General features: G+C 29.2%; 1 pseudogene; it reads left to right on the forward strand.

The window, feature by feature from the left end:
* Nucleotides 1-15,428, forward strand: part of LOC142317991 (TATA-binding protein-associated factor 172-like) — a 128,507-nt pseudogene that overhangs the window by 59,764 nt on the left and 53,315 nt on the right.

The raw sequence follows: 15,428 nt of genomic DNA on the forward strand, positions 1-15,428 counted from the left end.
AGTTTGCTGTTTTGGTGGTACTGTTTAAGGAGTTGTTAAATTTTAAATTATTCATCTTTGACAAAAAAAGAAAATTAAAATCTTATTCAAACAAATTTTTTTTCATTGTATTAAACATCCATGAATGAATGTGTGAGTGTACTCTATACAGTTAATGTTTTAAATAATTTGTTTATTTAATTTAATTGTCTTTTTAAGTGTTGAACCATACTTCAACATTTTATTATGCAGTGTTTAATGAATCAAAAAGTAGTGCTTTTATTGTATATATATTATTTGATTGTATACTGAATGTTCTACAAAAAAATTTTGTTTTAATAAGGTAATTAAAACAATATTTATAAATTGCTGTTACATTATATTTGAACTGTAGAATTATTTAAACTTCATAAATATTTATCACACAATATTTTTTATCTTAACATCATATCTTTATAGACTATATGTTTGTGTTTAAGTAGTAATTCTTTAGTCAAAATTAGTCATGGTATTTCTTTTTTTACTTACAATTTTTTTCTTTTTAGATTTTATATAGTTTATTTTATTTATTTGTTTCATTTTCCTGTTTCCTTGTTGTTGTAATAAGCATGCATGCTTAAGTATTTAATTATCATTATCATTATTTTTTTTTTTTTTATTAAATAGAAAGATAAAAATACAAATTTACTATGTAATAAATAAACAAAGTCTGATAAATAAATAATACAGTGCATAAAAAAAGGAAATTCTTAAATATTACAATTAACAAATAAGATGCTTAGTTTTAAAAATGTAATCTATTTTAAATCATATGTGCATGCTCTTTTTTAAGTAAGTAAAATATCTATTATAAGAGGAAGAATGAAATAATAGTTCTTGGGAAAGGTTATTTTTATTTTAGATGATTTGATTTTTCAAAATGGTATACAACGCTTACCTTTTTTTTACCATGGCAATATCTACCCATTGTCAGTCACACAGCTAAAACTAAGAATTTAATTACTTAATTGTGAGAAAATCTGTGCTCTCATTTATATTTTTCCCAAGCTGTAAATTTCTTAACTATGACTTATCGACTCTTTCTCCTTTTATGTTCCTTACTGCTTTATTCACAAGTCTTGCAATGGCATATATTATTTTTTTCAGGATCATGCATGACTAAGTTTGCAAATAATTCTTTACTGCTTTTATTTACACAGATCTATTCAGAATGAGTTTCAAATTGGAAAATAAGTAAAAAAAGGGTTAAGATGAAGTAACCATTAACAGTGAATATGTTTAGTTCTTTAGTTAGTCGTGTTCTTCAGACTTTCATCTTTAGACCCCAGATACGTAAAGTGGAGACCTGGCAAATGGCACTTTAGTCATTAGAATTTTACAGCCACCAAACAAGAGTCTCCAGTCAGTCTGCCGGGAATATCCACCTCATCCCTAAAGTGGCTTCTCAGGCCATCAGTCAGCTAGCCCTCCGTCCTAAGTTTGAAGAATCTACTCATAGTAGAATTGTACTTGCACCTCAGAACTGATAGTAGAGGAAGAGAAGAAGAAATCACAGATAAGGAAAAAGAAATGGGATTATTAAGGACAATTAGTATATTTCAATCTTTCAGGACCCTTTTAAACTCTGATGCTTCATCTGGATAATATTTATGATATTAGTAATTTTAATAAATATCTGATTTCAAAATATAATTTCTCTTATTGCTAATTTTATTTTTATAAAAAAAGAGGTGCTTCAACACAATAAAATCTATGGTACTAGAGTAGTACTAAAATTCAAATGATAGTGACAGTCAGTTGGTGAATCTAACTGTTCAAGATGAAGACATAACAGTGTAACTACTATGCCTTGCTGAAAACCAATTACAGATTTTAAATCGGTGCGAAAAAATATTGTTATTAGAAAATACTGAAAAATGCAGGGTATCTCATCACAAAATTAGTTAATTGCTTAAAACATACCCAATTTCTATTAAGTTGGAATTATTGTATTAATTAATATATTACCAAAATTATTTCCTTCTGAAATGAAACTGATATATTTTTAAGTGTGTAGTAATAGATTGCTGCATGTAACATGGTTTCTTTTTCATAACAAGTGTCAACACCATTTTAATTTTTAGCAATACACTTTCATTTAACTTTGTATAAAATATCCAGTTTCTCTCTGTTCTTTGCAAATAGATTTTATTCTTAATTAATTGCATTATACATTCTAATCTTAATGTACAACCAAGTTCACCAGTCTTTGTTAGCTAAATACTAGACACTGTTGTAAACTAAGGGACGATGAGTTATAAATAGCAACTTGCCACACTGGTTGGTTCGGGCATGCACAGTAGGTTTAAGTGGTCTGTTGAGCATGTAACTGCCACATTGCTGTCAGTTCATTGTTGTTTGCCTTTGTGAGACAGTGTGTTAAAATGAGTGCAGTAATAACAATTCCTGCCAATTGTGAAGTTCATTCAGTGATTAGATTTCTATATGCAAGAGGACATAATGCTGCTGAAATTCACTGTCAGTTGTGTGAAACATATGGGACTACTGCAATGAGTGAAGGAAAAGTGGGGCAATTTTATCATGAGTTTAAGGCAAGCCTTTTAAATGTTCATGAAAAACAGAGAAGTAGCAGGCCTAGTGACTGGACTGACGATCTCATTGAACATGTGAATGCAAAAGTGAGAGAAAATTGTCACTTTACAATTAGCAGTTTTTGTCTAGAATTCCCTGAAGTTAAAAAGCCAACATTGTTGAGAATTGTGACTGACCTCTATCATAAATTGTGTGCATGTTGACAAGGGCTGAAAATGTTGACAGGTGCTTACAGATTATAGAATGACATCTGCTTGTGCTTTTCTCGAACACTTTAATTACAAGGGAGACAAATTTTTTCCATATTATCACTGGTGACAAAATATAGATTTCATATGTTAATGCTGAAACAAAACAATAACTCATGCAGTTGCATCAATCCAGTTCACCTAAACCAAAAAAATTCAAACAAACCCATTGTCAAAGGAAATCATGGCAATTATATTAAGGATGTGCTTTTGATTGATTTCATGGAATTTGGAACGTCCATCACATCAGAAGTCTGTGTGAAACACTTTCTAAACTGCATCGTACCATTTAAACCAATGACAGGAAATGTTGAGATCAGGAATTCTTCTTCACAATAAAACACTTCCATACACAGCAGCATGCACAACAGAATCAGTCCAAAAGTTTGAGTAGGAGTTTGATAAAAAAAGTCCTACCCAGTGACTATCATCTCTTCGAACACCTCAAGAACTGGCTTGCATCTCAATGATTCAAGGAAAGTGAAGAGTTGAAAATCTTGGTGCAATAGAGGCTATAATCCCAGGGGGCAGAATTTTGTGCAATGGGTTTGCAAAAGCTTGTTTCACAATATCAAAAGAGTTTGGAACAAAATGGTAATTATGTAGAAAAATTAAGTAAATAAGTATTTCAAACCTGTAGTAAATTTTTAATTTTTTTCCACTGTTCTCATTTTGTTACCATAAATTGTTTTTTTCTTCGGTATATTTGAGGACCTCTTATTTCAAACATTATCAGTCAGCCAATTTTCATTGTCCACACCTACTATAGAATATTGTAAAATTTTTTTATGTGTTTTACTATTAATTATTCTATAATTGTCTATTATTGTAGATTGGATCGACTGTTTGTACTGCTTGAGACAGGCTCATCTCCAGTCACACGTCGTGCTGCTGCAACACAACTTGGAGAGGTACAGCGTTTACATCCTCACGAGTTACATAACCTTTTATCTCGTTTAACAACATATTTACGTAGTCCAACATGGGAGACTCGTATCGCAGCTGGACAAGCTGTTGAAGCAATACTGAAAAATGTACCCCAGTGGGATCCACCCGGTGTTCCTGGAAATGATGGTAAAATAATTTCTACAGACTTAATTTGATTATTTTTCATTGACTAATGCCCTGCAGTTGAAAATCTTACTCTAATGAGTAGAGACACATAAAGAGTTTAAAATATAAGGTTAATATAATTTTGAAATATAAGATTCCATGCTTATCAGCTTTTAAGTATCAAATTTTTATTTTAGCTGTTGTTAAATTGAATAGATTGTAAATCATTAGTAACTTATTCATATACAAATGATAACCGCTTCGTAGACTACAATTTTATGTAATTATTGATAGCATCAAGTTGGTTTGCATTCAAATATCAAATTTTATTAGTGATTTTTAAGTAATAAGGAAAAAAATGATTAAAAACATAATCTGGATTAAAAAATTATTTATTGTAAAGTTTTTCGGGTATTAGGAGATTTGGCTTTGCTTGATTGGTGCTTATGGTATATTATCATGGGTAGGAAATATTGCCCCCCTCAAATCTGTTCACTGAAAATGCCTCTTTACCGGATATCAAGATAGCATTGACTGTTAGATCCCAACATACTCAGCATGGAGAATCTAGCAAGGTCAAACCTGCAGTCGCAGAACTGATAATGGTAAAGAAGAGTTCAGAAATAAGGAAGAAAGTGAGTGGTGAGAAAGAATGGTCTACTTATCAAATTAGGAATTTACCCTACTGTTAACAAGAACTGAAATTTGTAAATTTTATGTCATTAAGCTAAATTAAAAACAAAAAGAAACAAATTTACCTTCTGATTTCTTAGATCTATGCTTGCATATAAAAGAGAATTAATGTTTATCAGTTTGCCAGTGTTTTTTAAAATTATATTTTTTTATTATTTTTAAACACTGGTATTTTTTTTTGTTTTGACGAACTTTTTCTGCAGATCATTCATTTAAATAAAAAAGAGAAATGAATATCACATGTTTGTTTACAAATTCTTGAAAAAGTATTTATGTTTTGATCATGTGACCTAAGATTTAATTTAATATAAAAGTAGTAGAGGTTTTGCAAGGATGATGGACTCAATCATTAAATCATTGTCTTAAAACCCATGAGTTCCCTAACTATTCATCGGGATCAGTTATCAAAATTGCCAGGAGATCCTGACTGAAAACATGTGTTGCTGAAAGTCATGAAAAAGTTTTAGTTTCATAAAAGTGATATAATTAATAAGCATTCTCCCAACAATAAAAAATATTTTTGTTGGAATGATAGTGATAAAGAAACCTTTAGATTTATGTTAAGATCAGTCAAATAAAATGTATATTGAAAATCCCGATACTAATACTTTACACAATAATTTCAAAGATTTTGATGGAGGGTGCAGAAAATATTGATTTATTAAAGAATAAAAGTATAATTCAAATAAGTGTAGTCTGTTGATAATAATTAACTGATTGGTCCATTGGTACAAAAGATAAAACAACAGCAAAGGAATGTAGAGGAATAAAAAACTTGTACAAAAAGCTTGTAGAAATTACTAAATGCAACATTTACAAAATAATTTACAACAGTATACATCAACTATTATAGGCTGACTGCAAGTAAGATGGTATAACAAACGTATTGATCAGCAACAGATTAATGACATAAGTTGAGGAAGCAAGTTTGTTTCCCAATAAGCGAGCTGGGTTTAATAACTGTAAAGGATATTCACGTTAAATTCTGTTATTTCTTCAAATATGGCAAAGGTAAAAAAGTTTTTCCAGAATCTTTGTAGATTTAAAGGGTATTTTTTAATTCAATTAATTAGGTTAAGCTCTGGTATGAATTATTTTAAACGGGTCTAGCAGGGAAATTATGATTGTTTGTAAGTTTTTTTTATTAAAACAGACTATACAAACAAATGTAAACTGAGATAAACTGATGTAAACTGTCGCTAGCTCTTTGTACAATCTATAAAAGATTTAACAAATTGTTTTAAGGTGGAAGAGGTTGGAAATTGGCACAGTTGATAGAGGATATTTTGTTATTTTAATGATATTTGCAGATGATACCTTTGTTTTGGCGGATTCTGTTTGCAATTTTTATAGCTAGCTAGAAATTTTTTAAGGAATATGAAATCTAAATTTTTTACTTTGAACATTAAAGTTGTCTTTAATAAATCTCTAGGAAGAAAAAATTCAGGTGTATGAAATGGAGTGAGTCACCATTAGAGTACTGCAATGAATATTGTTTTTGGAAGCGTTATTTTCATTTTCATGTAAATGTAGAAGTAACAAAAAAATGTATAAGTATAGCCCAACTTGTTCCCAGTAGTTAAAGCAACTTGATAATAACTAAATCAAAATTTAATCTTCGCTCCCAGTAATTAATAGTCCAGTGTTTGACAATAAAAATCGATTGTTACCTCAGAATTCTTTCGGACAACATAGATTTTTATGAAAATTTATAATTAAGCCTTTCTAACCTCTGCTTTAAAAGTTATATATTCCTGATGTGTGCTTTTTGTTTTTTGGGGATGAAAACTATCTTGTTAAAAAAAATTCAAAAATCATAGCTTTAAATGTTTCATAGATCAAAACCATTTTTAAATATGAAGAATACATATTTACATTCATATTTATTTATGAATACATATTTATTTTTTACATTCTTTTATGTTCTGGAATATAATTTATGATGTTTTACTATTTTTCAACCCTTAGAAACCACCCCTTATGAAAAAAATTGTTAAAAATATAGAAGTGTTTTGCAGCTCAAAATCATTTAAATGTGAAGAATAAACATTGTTCCTTATTCTGAAACCATAATTTATGATGTATTACAACGTTGTAACCCTTAGAATCCACCCTAATGGTGAAAAAAGACTTAGTTTTCAACAGCTTAAAATATTTTAATGGTGCATTTATAATGAATTATAAATGTTTTACAGTTAATCTAATTTATAATTTATTGCAACATCCCAAACCTTACAAACCAGCCTCGTGATTAAAATTAACATTCATGTTTACTTAAAATTAAAAACTAAAGTTATAAAATGACTAAAGGAGAGAAATAAAAATTTTATGTACATTATAATAGCACGTTTTATTATTGTAACTATAGATCATCACTAGAACTGTCATCACTGCCGACCTCATCCTCTTGGTCAGTAATTGAAGGACAATTTTGAGAAATGTCATCAGAGCATGTACCATAGGTAGGTTTACAAAAAAGTCCAACTTTTCTGCAGCCACAAGTAGCGCCGCATCCTTTTTTGCAATTGCAAATTATCATTTGAAGCAATTCTTCTGATGCAGGCATTTTTTGCATTTTAATTGGAAGTAAAGAGCCTTCATTATTCATCCCCAGTCAGTTGGACGAATATATTTGTTCCCGAACCACACCTGGGTTTGGAAATAGACTGACTACATCATATGAGAAATGTACATTCACATATATATATGTGCAATATACCTATACTCGTACATCTAAGCACACAAAGTTCTCATCCACCAGCAGGTGTTCACCTATTGTGTGCTCCATTACTTTTCTTCTCCTACCTATACTTTCATCTGTATATAAATATGTATGTGTGCACGCACGTGCATGCGAGTGTTTGTATACACACACATTACATGTATGAGGATATACTTATACATAAATATGTACAGTTTAATGTGTTCACATATATTCATAAATGCTCTGAAACTGTTGAGAATATAAAAATTTACATGCTCCAAAAATTTCACTGAAAAAATACAATTGGTTTTTCAACAATAACTTCCTTAATTTTTGAGCTATCCAATTGCCCAAAAAACCATTTTGCAGGGAATTTCAAGGGCGACAAGGCAAGGCAAGGCAAGGTAAAGTTCAGATTCCTTGAGTCCTTTGTACTAGAAGTTTTTGAGCTTAAAGGCTTGAGGAAGGTGGTCCTTGCACTGAAATGCAAACTTCTAACCATCCTAATTTTTATTCTATAGAAATAAAAAAAAAATATTTCAGTAAAAATAGACTATATTTTTGTACTGTAGTATTTTTTCGTATTTTCTTTAGTTTTTGAATTATTGTGAAAAAAAGAAAAATTTTAAGAAATTTCAAAACATTTATCAAATATGAATCAACCTTTTTTTTCAAATCTGATAATTCCAAACCAGTCAAACTTCTAGAACATACTGCTAGTACTTAAATAAAGTAAATTGTAAAAGGATTATGTTCAATTCCAATTGTAGAAAATTCATTTGTTTCATTGCTGATTTTTTTTCTCGAAAAAACAAAACAACTATTTTATTTTCATCGTAACTCCGTTAGTTTTCATGCTAATGACTTTCACCAAAGCTAATTTTAAAAGTCTTTTCAAGAGTGCTTTGAAAAAGTATCCTATCAATTTTCCTCAAAAAAATTTTCTGTTATTTAACGTTGGAAGGTTTGATTTCAGTTTTCGGTGAACAAAAAGTTACGTTCAGTGAGACATAACTCAGTTCATATTGTATCAACAGAAGAAAAAAACCAGTCTCTTCATTATTTTATAAGCTTCATTTTTGCTAATAATAATTTTTTTGATAAAACGTAAGGTTTTTGAGTTATTTGTGAAAATCCTTCAATGTTGGATGAAAAATCAATATTTTCAATCACAAATTTTAAACTCACCTATTTTCAACTCAGAAAGTATTGACTACAAAAAATTTTTATAGAACATATTTTACTTAGAATCTATTCCTCCATCAATTTCTGCGGTTATTTTGAATTTAATTAATTTAAATAATTAATCATTTCCATTTCCAAGAAGGGGTGGCATCCACCCCCAGGGTTAAAGCACACTTCGGCACTATATAACTTTTGTTCCTTGAGCTATTCCCTAATTACTGTCTAAAATTCACGTCAGTCAGTTTTGTCCGAAAGAATTGTGACCGAAAAACCATCAAACACTGGAGTACAAAAAACTATAATTATTAAATCAAAATGTAATCTTAGCTTGCTATCGTTACACTGTTCAGAGAAATGGTATTAACTATTTTTCTATATGCTGTTAAGATTTAGATTCTTCATTATTAAGACAACACTGAAATTATTCAAGTTCAGTTTTATTAAAAATTTCTTTATTTCAAAAGTAATTCCTGTTTATTTTATTAGAGTTGAACTTTGTATAAAGACATCCATATTTGGAATAAGTAAGTACTTACGTTGCCAAATAATAAATTCCCTAAGGTTACATATTTTTCAATTTAAAGGATGTACAAGTTGTATATGATTAGTATAGAAATTTTCCAGAGATTGGGGATTTTATTTGTTTTGCTGCTTCACAGTATACTTTACAAGATTATTGGAGGGATGTTTAAGACAAATAGTAGTTGACTTACTCAACTAAGAAGTCTATTGATAAATCATAGATAGAGTTTTGGTATTAAGCAATTGTTTACGTATCACACAACGTTATTTGCAGTTTGTAATATATTTTTCTGGAAATTATGGATCGTGTATTTATTGATTGCTAAGTATGATGCAGTAAGAAAAAGAATATTTTCAAGGATATTTAAGAGGCAGAAGAAACCTACATGATATCATTACTGTTGCATCATTAATTATTAAAATTATTACAATTTTAAACTTAGTGGTAACACATTAACAATTAGAATTTTTTATTACAGATGAATGAAGCATGATGATAGATTTAATATGATGGCTTTGTTTTCTAAAAATAATATCTGTGTTTTTTAATTTAATTGAATAATGACTGTTTATGTAATTTGACAGTAGAAAGCCAGTACTAATTGAAGATGTTTCATACAAAAGAAATGTAATGAATTATTTCAATTATTACGTCAATACACCTTTTATTGAGCATAAAAAAATTAATAAATGCAGATAATTGACCTAAATGCTTGATGTAGAACATACAAAAGCAGCTTATTTAAATAAAAGTTTGTTAATTCTTTATAAGCAAACAAAGAATCAAGCAAACAAGTATTCAAGAATAACAATAAAAAAACCATACACCTTGGCATTATTATACAACAAGAGACTTTTGTTTAATAAACTATACAATATTAAAAAAAAACTTGGCTATAATTATGTTTCAGTGAAAACAAAAATCTATAATACAGATTTTAAGGAGTACAATGTTTATTTGATAATATAAAAAAAATTAATGAAAGCATAATTATTTTTTTTTTTAATTATGTATTAAGTACATTAATTCAAGAATGTATTGATAAAAGCTGTGCGATAATCAATTCTGGTTGCTTCATGAGAATGGATGATTTAAATAAGCACGGAAAAGTACCTATTTTTGTTTTCATATTTACATGACTATTTGAGAATTAAAAATAGCAATTCATCATTCAATTTACAAAATTTAATTTCCTAGAGATAAGACACTACAGATGCGAGACCTTTGGTGAGTAAAGATTTATGCATTTGTTAATGCAAATTTTCTGGGACATCTCAGCAAAGATTGCTTCAATCTCTTCTTAAATCCTAGTTTTTAGTTCATTAATGCTGACAATGAGGATGATGTGGGAGCACTGGCGCTTTTTAAAAATTTCCTAAAAAAATACAATTGAAAGATCTGGTGAACTCATTGGCCAAAGAATACATTCTGGAATTCAGCATTCTGAAATGTAATTGTTCAACTCAGCATGGAGAAATATTTGAATGTCACAGTATCATGTAAGCAATCATTTCCAAAAAATAAAAAAGTCCTATAATCCATATGAAGACATTTCACACTGAAGTTTTCACTATGTAATGATTGGTGGTTTAAAAGAGGAAGATCCACTACAGCCCAATAGAAAAAGTTCCTTTTTGAAATATAACAATTTAGATCAAAGTCAGCTCCATCAAAAATCTAAATATATTTCACAAAATTTTGGTTTTGTCATATTTTGGCTAAAACTTTTCAGAAGAAACCTTTTATATAACAAATTTTCAGACTACCTAAATCTTACAATAGATGAAAACTAAAATGAGAATCTGCATACTCTGTACTGTGTGATGAGGAAGCCTAATAACAGTATATTACCATGCAGAATGCTTAGAACTCTTCAGGAATAAAACACTTGACGATTTTGGTTTTCAGATATTTTTTATTATGCCTGGGATGCTTCTAATCCAACACTGATACTACAGACTACAAATTTCAACTCGTGCTTTATAGCATGGAAGTGTACCACTTACTCACGCTATAATAAGTGATACCTCATCGCTCAATATATGAATGATACCAAAGTTAGAAGTGACAATGAAATTTTGGTCTTGCACAACTTAATAATGGTTATTGTTTTTATATAATACTTTTACTTTAATCCACTCTTAACCAAGACCCCTGTAACTAAACAGTACTAATTAGGGAAGAAAATGATCTCAATCTTACCAACTAAAACTATCAAATGAACAATTCAAAGTAGCTCTTTTGCAAGTACCATTCTGTACTTATAATTTCAATATATTCTAATAAAAAATATACATATATTCAGTAATCCCAACTTTTTTTCTAGATTTTAAAAGTACTGTAGAAATGCCGTTGAGTACTTGTTTTGGATTATAGGAACTGCTTCAAAATGACGGCCACTCAGTTTCAATTTCATTTTGGTGAAAAAGGTAAAAGTCACAGTAAGTAGGTCTGGTAAAAAAAGAGCATGACAAGCAAGAATAAAATTATTCACCATCAGGAAACTTAATGGTGTGAACAACCAATGGATAGGATGTTGTAAATTAGTAGTAAACTGCAGTTGCAGCAAAGTTTTTTTTTACACATTTTGTAATAAATCTCCAAACATCAGAACAAAAATCAAGATTTTATTAATGTTGAAAGGAACAAATTCACACTATTTTTGAGATAGAAAGTTTGAATTTCAGACCTTCTACAGCTTCTTTCATCTTGATGAATGTAGGAGTTTCTAATGCAATGATTATTCTGTTTAAAGATTAAACCGGTGATGAAATTCAAATTTCATCACCTGTTATGATTCTAACATTGGCATTTCTTATAGCTCAAGAAACATGCTTATGCATCTTTACTTTTGAACGTTTATCATGAATTCAGCAATTTTGTTTTTTTTTCATGAATAACTTTTTTTTTCTGAAATTAATAAAAGCAAAATAGAAATCCATGTAAATGTCTACATGGATTTCTATTTTGTTTTTTTTTATTGATTTTAATTTTAACTTTTAATTTAATTTTATTAATAACTTCATATTTTATATATATGCAGTTTCAATTTTAATTTACAATTTAAAATTTTTTAATTTAAAAAATTTTTCTTAGATTCGTATATATATATATAATATATATATATTTATTTATTTATTTTTATTATTTAAATTCTGAAGAATCAATTTTTTGTAATCAAATTTTTTCAGTTAATGCATATATACAAATTAGGAATAGAAGCTCAGGCTTAAAGAATTAGATAACTCAGTTATTAGTTTGAGTTTTCATGCAATCTCCAGTTAGGAAATATACCAATGATCATGTTTGTAAATACATTCAATACTCTACTAACTTGAATAACGATTTGGTTGTCATACCAGTTACCAGAACATACCAGCATGATACCATAAATGGAACCAGGGCATCAAACCCAACTTCTAAGGCACTTGCCCAAGAAAGGTGCACTTCAGTTTAGGAATAATAGAGAATTAAAAGAAAATACTAAAATTGAATTTTTTTATTAACTAATCCATTTTATATTTTAGGTTGTTCTAGTGAACTGTAGAATTTATGGAATCATTCTGACATTTATTATAAGATTTAGGCTAAAGATTAAAGCATTTTTCTCTTCTTATAGATGATTAATTTATCACATAAGTTTGAATTTAAGAAATTTATAGTGTGTGACAAATTCCATGCCTAACTAGGGAAAAGTAATTATTAATTACTTTCAGCTGAAAACACACTATCATATTTACTTAGATTCGTAATGTGCAGCTGTTTTTTATCATCTTAGATTGTGTAAAGAGTTGTCTATTGTTGTTTCAGATGTCCATGAATAAACCTTGTAATATGAAACTTATTTTGTTAAGAACAATTAAAATGGAAAAATACAGCTTGTTTAATTAAAGATTGTTTTGTTTCTTCTTTTCAGAAAAAGAAGGATTGTGGCATGCTGGTCGACTGCGGTTTTCTACATTTAATATAATGAATGTAATATCAAATAGTGCATACCTTATGGGATCAGAAGGCAAAGAATACGATTTTGATATTGATTCTGCAGGTCGAGTATTTTTTATTTTATTATATTGCATAAGAATCTCAGATTAAACAAAACTATTAGCAAAGTGACATGGCTCGGAAAATTATATGCAACTGTGCATTTTTATTCTTTTAACTAAAATCTATAAATTCAGAATGAAGAATAGACTCTTGTACTAGATGTGTAAATATGATACCGGAATTTTTGTATAGAAAATACACGTTTATTGTATGAAAATGATAACAATATTTTATTTGAAATATTGTCCATCACTAGCTATACATTTTGTCCATTTCTCTTGACAGTTTATGAATGCTACGCTAAAATAATTGTTGCTCTTTTGAGGCAAACCAGTCATCGAGCCATTTTCATAAGAAGTTAAGCACTGCTCAACAAGTGCATGTCCCATCGATGCAAATAAATATTAGTCAGACAGAGCCAAGTCTGTTGAGTAAGCTGCATGCAAAAATATTTCCCAACTGAATCCTTCAATCATTTCCTTGATCAGTTTTGCTGTGAGTGATGGTGCATTATCATGAAACAAAATCACTTCATGTTGCCTTTTTTGATATTCTGGTCGTTATTCATGCAATGCTTGATTCAAATTGATTTGTTGTCAGTATTGTTCAGTATTAACAGTTTCACCAGGTTTTAGTAGTTCATAATAGATCACACCCTTTTGATACTACCAAACACAGAGCATTGTACCACCAAACATAGAGCAATTTGGCCTTGAAATCAATGTTGATGGTTTGCCTGGAGTTATCCATGATCTTTTACACTTACGATTATCAAAATATATCCACTTTTCATTACCGGTCACAAATCGATGGAGAAATGAGTTTCTTTTGTACCTGACAAGCAGCATTTTGCAAGTGGTTTTTCATTTTTTTGGCCGTATTTCATTCAGTTCATGTGGAACCCATTATCCCATTTTCTGAATCTTTCCCATGGCTTTTAAACATATGGAGATGGCTTCTCGTGTTACATTTAATTGATCTGTGAGTTGTTATGTTTGAGTGTCATCCTCATCCAACAATGCTTGCAATTCGCTGTTTTCAAACCTTTTTGGTGGTCTTTCACTTTCTTTATTTCTTACGTCAAAATCGCCACTTTTTAATTTTTTTTTTAAACTACTCACAGCATTGTGATTTACTAAGAACCTGCTCACTGTAAGCTTCAACAAGCATTCGATGCAATTCTGCAGCAGTTTTCTTTAAATGATAACAGAAAATCAATGCTGTAGGTACAAAACTCGACATGTTCAACACTAATTAAAACTATGCTGTTGTATGAAACTAGTATTGTTGTGAGTTGAAAATCTTTGTCAGGTGTCAAAGAAAGAAAATAGCGCCAATGATGCGGTTTGACGGTAACTACATTGACAGCTAGGGCCATCTATGGGTAAATTCCAGTTTCATATTTACACATCTGGCACACAAATTACTTTCAAAAAAAACCTTTAAAATGAAAAAGGCTAATTAAAAGGAAATGAGGATGAAATTTCTGTGAACATTTTATTATGCAAGATAAAAATGTTTCCTGACCCCTTTAAAAAAAAATTATTTACAAGAACTTTTGAATATCTAAAATATGTGAATAACCAATTTATTAACTTCGTGAATCTATAAAAATTACACCTGACTTATGTTATAACTTTGCCTTTTAAGAATTTATTCATAATTAATAATATATCTTATAAGTTATATGAGAAGTTTTTATATACTTATGTTAATCTTTCTAGTATTGTTAATACAAAGTTTAATTTAGTACACATTCTAAATTATAGTTATACATAAGTTATATTTTTCAATTTAGTGGTTGTCAATATCTTTTCCAGTACCTTGTTTTATAAATTTAAAATGCATACAAGTTTTAAAACTCTGAATAGAAGAGTTTACTCTTCACAAAATGTGAATACCTTACTATTTCTGTTCCTTCACCTGATGAAAAATTATCATATATGCATATATCAACTGATTCAGGCTTTAATAAGATTTCAAGCCCATCGAGCTGATCTAGTGGTTAACTTGTCATCGCAAATCAATTGTTTAACAGCTTATTTTCCAAGTTGGAGGTTCCAAGGTTCAAATCCTAGTAAAAGTTAGTTGCTTTTATATGGATTTGAATACTAGACAATGTATACTGGTGTAGTGGTTGGGGTTCAATCAACCACATGTCTCAGGAATCCTCGGCTTGAATCTGTATAAGACAACACCTCATCTAGATTAGAAACAAGCTAACCACTAGACCAGCCCAGCAGGTTGAATTTTATATCTATGTAATTTTTTTTATTATTTAGGATTTTTGTGTCATTTAGATTGTCACCTAAACCTTTCTGACTGGAGATAATAAGAATTTAAATTATTTTTTTATTAAAATAAATACAAGCAAGTTACAAGTAAAATTATTGTAGAAAAATGAGAC

Source organism: Lycorma delicatula, chromosome 1 (genome assembly GCF_047948215.1).
Source record: "Lycorma delicatula isolate Av1 chromosome 1, ASM4794821v1, whole genome shotgun sequence".
Classification (NCBI taxonomy): Eukaryota; Metazoa; Arthropoda; class Insecta; order Hemiptera; family Fulgoridae; genus Lycorma; species Lycorma delicatula.